This window comes from Alosa alosa, chromosome 13 (genome assembly GCF_017589495.1).
Source record: "Alosa alosa isolate M-15738 ecotype Scorff River chromosome 13, AALO_Geno_1.1, whole genome shotgun sequence".
Lineage (NCBI taxonomy): Eukaryota > Metazoa > Chordata > Actinopteri > Clupeiformes > Clupeidae > Alosa > Alosa alosa.
In genome coordinates, this window is record NC_063201.1 from 8,246,013 (window position 1) to 8,250,409 (window position 4,397).

A 4,397-nucleotide genomic window follows, 5' to 3' on the forward strand; every position below is an offset into this window, starting at 1 on the left:
TCCTGCTTGTCATGTTGCTTTCCAACAGGTGAAGAGGCTCTTTTGTGACACACCAGTTTTGGCAGCACCACGTTTTGGTTGTCCATTTAAACTCTTTGTCGATGCTAGTCTGGGGGGTGCTGGAGCTGTTTTGGTCCAAGAGGATGATCGTGGCATAGACAGGCCTGTTAGTTTCTTCTCTAGAAAGTTTAATTCGTATCAGCGTAACTATTCTGATGTGGAGAAGGGAACTTTGGCGTTGGTTCTAGCTTTGAGACATTTTGATGTGTATGTTGGTGGAAGTACGCCTGTAATGGTTTTCACAGATCATTATCCACTCACATTTCTTAATTCTTTAATCTGTCCCAACATGAGATTAAGTAGATGGTCTCTTTTCCTGCAATCGTATTGTCTGGAGATCCGCTACATCAAGGGGACCGACAGCGTGGTGGCAGACGCGTTGTCTAGGGCTCCCGAGGTGTAGCGGTCTTTGCTATTCTCACTATTCCATCCCTTTTTCCTGTACTCTTAAATATGCTTCCTAGGTGCACCGGTTGCCGAGTTGGGGAGAGGTTTAATGAATGGACGTCGAACACCTTCAGGTTGCAGTTTATAAATTAAGGGGGATTGGATGGGTAGCTGTTCTAATGTGGTACTCCAAAGGTTATGGGGAATTTCTATTTATATTATGTTTAGTTTTGAGGGGATGACTAATGTTTTGACAGCCCTGTATTGTGGGCGGGACTCCAGTAAGGAGCCCGCTTTTGTGGGAGGGGGTGTGATAGTCTGCTGCCCTTGTCTGCGTCTGTCTTGCTCTGTGCCCTGTGTGTCTTTCTTGTAGGTGTGGCTGCAGACCATCTTTGGAATTGGTGACACCTGGGCCCGGTGTCTCCACACCCTTTAAAAACGGCTTCCACCCTGTTACCCGTTGGAGCTTCTTTTCTTTTGCTCAATTGCTTTTTTTGCATGCAACACACTTTCATCCATTGTCCATGCAGCCACACACTTACTTTACACTACTGACTTCCACACTCCACGGTTTAGTCTGTCCTCTTGCGTTACCCTTATAATAAATTACTTATTATTTTGGGCTTTAAACTCTGCGTCCTTCATCTTTTGCCATGGCCTTTGAGCCGGGTCATGACACCCAAGTACACTTGGCCATAAAACCTGATTTACATTACATTTTACATAATTGAAGCGAATTAGGTTGGTAATGTATGTAGTCTCAGATTAAGTTACACAGGCCTTTACCCATTTCGGTAACACTTTACGGTAAGGATACATGAAGTAATTCATGATTTATGTATTACTTCATTCATTAATATCTAATTAATCATCAGGAATTTATTGAGTCCATAGTTTGTCATTTGTGACCTCATACATGAACACATTACTAAAGTATTATGTACGATGGGCACATCATTATGAATTATGATGTATTAACCATGATCATGACTTTATTTTTATGCCAAAAATGTGGTCATCACTGCTCAAATTCTCATAAATTTGGAGTTCTCTAAACACGTCATTATTCACTACTTTAGTTGAGGGGCCACAGACATGATGAATGCATGAGCAATTATCCTAAAATCCATGTAATCATGATGATCATGCTTAAGAAATCATAAATCACAATGATATACCCATCACACCTAATGCTTTAGTTGATGTGTTGTTCATACGTGAGGTCATCATGAATGAGAGTATATGAATTCATGTCAATTCCTGATGATTAATATGATATAAAGGATAAAGGAAGTAATGCATAAATCATGAATTAATTCATGCATGAATTCATGATAATTCATGTACCTTTACCATAAAGTGTTACTCATATTTCTTCATAACCTTTGTGTTAGTAAAATGATTGAATGTCCTGTGAATTAATAGCTAGATTAATAACTTTATAACTAGTTCAAGTACTTTATTTGTAGCCAGAGGTAGATTTTGTTTGCAGTATAGAGTGCTTCAAGAGAATTTGCCAGAACAGGAGCACAGAGGATGCCATCTTTACGGCAATTCACTCTGCCCTGTCCCTCCTTGACAATAGCAACACCTATGTGAGAATGCTGTTCATTGACTTCAGTTCAGCGTTATCCCCTTCAAACTGATCACCAAACTCAGTGAACTGGACATCAATACCTCCCTCTGAAACTAGATTCTGGACTTCCTAACCAACAGACCGCAGTCTGTTAGATTAGATAACCTCACCCACTCAACCCTCACCCACCGGCGTGTGCCGAGTCCTCCTTTACTCCCTCTTCACCTACAACTGCATACCTGTACATGGCTCTAACACCATTGTCAAGTTTGCAGACAACACTACGGTGATTGCTCTCATCAGCAACAATAATGAGGGAGGTCCAGCACCTAACATCGCGGAGCACCGACAACAACCTGGCTCTCAACACCAAGAGGACCAAAGACCTCATTGTGGACTTCAGGAAGTCAAAAGCTAGCACACAAAGCCCCATCCTCATCAACAGGACTGAGGTGGAGCATGTCACCAGGGTGTCCACATCTCTGTGGACCTCTCTTGGACCCTCAACACCTCTACCTTGATCAAGAAGGCTCACCAGCATCTCTTCTTCCTGAAGAGACTAAAGAACACAACCTCTCTCCTCAGATCCTGGTGAACTTCTAAACCTCTACCGCTGCACCATTGAGAGCATCCTCACCAACTGTGTCACAGTATGGTTGGCAACTGCTCTGCCTCCGACTGGAAAGCACGGCAGAGGATGGTGAAAACTGCTCAACGCATCACTGGTTCCTCACACCCCTCCATCAACGACCCCCCTGCCTGTGCCTGTTGAGGTGTCCATGTTGGCAACCTTCACAGGGACAAGGAGGCAAACATTTTGCCCCTATCCCACCCATAGAATTCTATTTATATTTATAAATGTACACACTTTATTACACTTAAACATAGCAATATTCTACTGATATTTATTCTTGTTCATACTGCACATACACTTATATATTTTCAGTACTCTGCACAATGACAATGAAGTTGAATCTAAGATAATCTAATCAAATGAAACATGTGACTGCTGGCCATCTTTCCCATTTGGAATCAAGGATGCTAGCTTGTTAGTTAACGGTTGTTTGTGATTAGTTCAAAGGAACTCCAATGATTTTAAACTCTAAACATGTGTCTCCCCACCACGAAGAAGATTTTTACCAATGAAGTCAGGCCACTCTCTTTGCCAAAGAGGACCGTAAACATAGTAGAGTATAATAAGGTGATAATAAGGTTAATTAGCATAATAATAGTTTTTTTGCATTTTTATATTTTTCATAGCCTTTACTTTTTGTTTATTGCCCACGGGAGATTTCTGAGATGCACAGATGTGAACAATATTAATTTATTTACATGGTATAATGATGCCCATCAGAAGAAAGTGCCCAAAATCTCCATTTTGTCAGCCATTTTGTTTATGCTAATTAGATGGGAAAACTCCAAATTCTGCTTGGGAACAGGGCTAGTTGGATTCAGCACATGTTAATTATGATAAAGTCCTGTTCCCAACTTTTACTAAGAAATGCCTCTAGACCCATATACAAGGACTTTTTCTTGAAATAGCACTTGTCTACTACACCAGTTGCATCTGGATCACCTTCGCATAACACTGGAGTGTTTGTACCGATGTCCTGCCACTGGAGGGAGACAGTGATGTGGCTGTGGAGCCATGCTAACCATCAGGCTCTGTGAATCATCTGGTTTTCTGGCGATCCTTCACATCTACACATGTGGCCGTCAGTCCACGCACAGTATTGAAACAGTGTCACTCAGTAGTCATTTATGAAGATTTCTCTCAACCAGTCAACCAGAACAATGTTCTTCCTTTTCAGTAACCTGAGTACATCTGACAATATCACCACTGTGTATGTCATAGGATTAAAGTGCTAAAGACACCATTTTCTTGTCAGATCAGTGAGCCTATTATGTATCTCCTCTCTTGCACTCTCTCATACACACAAACACACATACTCTTTCACACATACACACTAATTGTTCCAAACTATGCTGCAAACATATACCCAGCAATAGCTCAGAGAGAGAGGGTGGCCTTTGGCCTTTGCACTGAACCAGTGGTGCACATCAGAAAACATTTCATCAGGCCCTCTGTTATAGAGTGGGGGGTGCCTTATCTCAAATGAATAACATGTTTGGTCATCAACCCTTATATCATGCCATGAGTTCACTCATGGTCTAAGATTAGATTATTAGATGTGTTACATGGGCTCTGTTTAAAGAGGACGATAATGTAATCAGTGATAGATTAGACAATCGGTATTGCTAAACCAGCTTGCTCAAACTTCTATCAGGGCATCCGGAAGCCTGCCGCCAGACATCTCCGTTTTTCCGCCGCATGTTCACCTCACGTGTTCAGACGTCATGCATAGATCCCTCC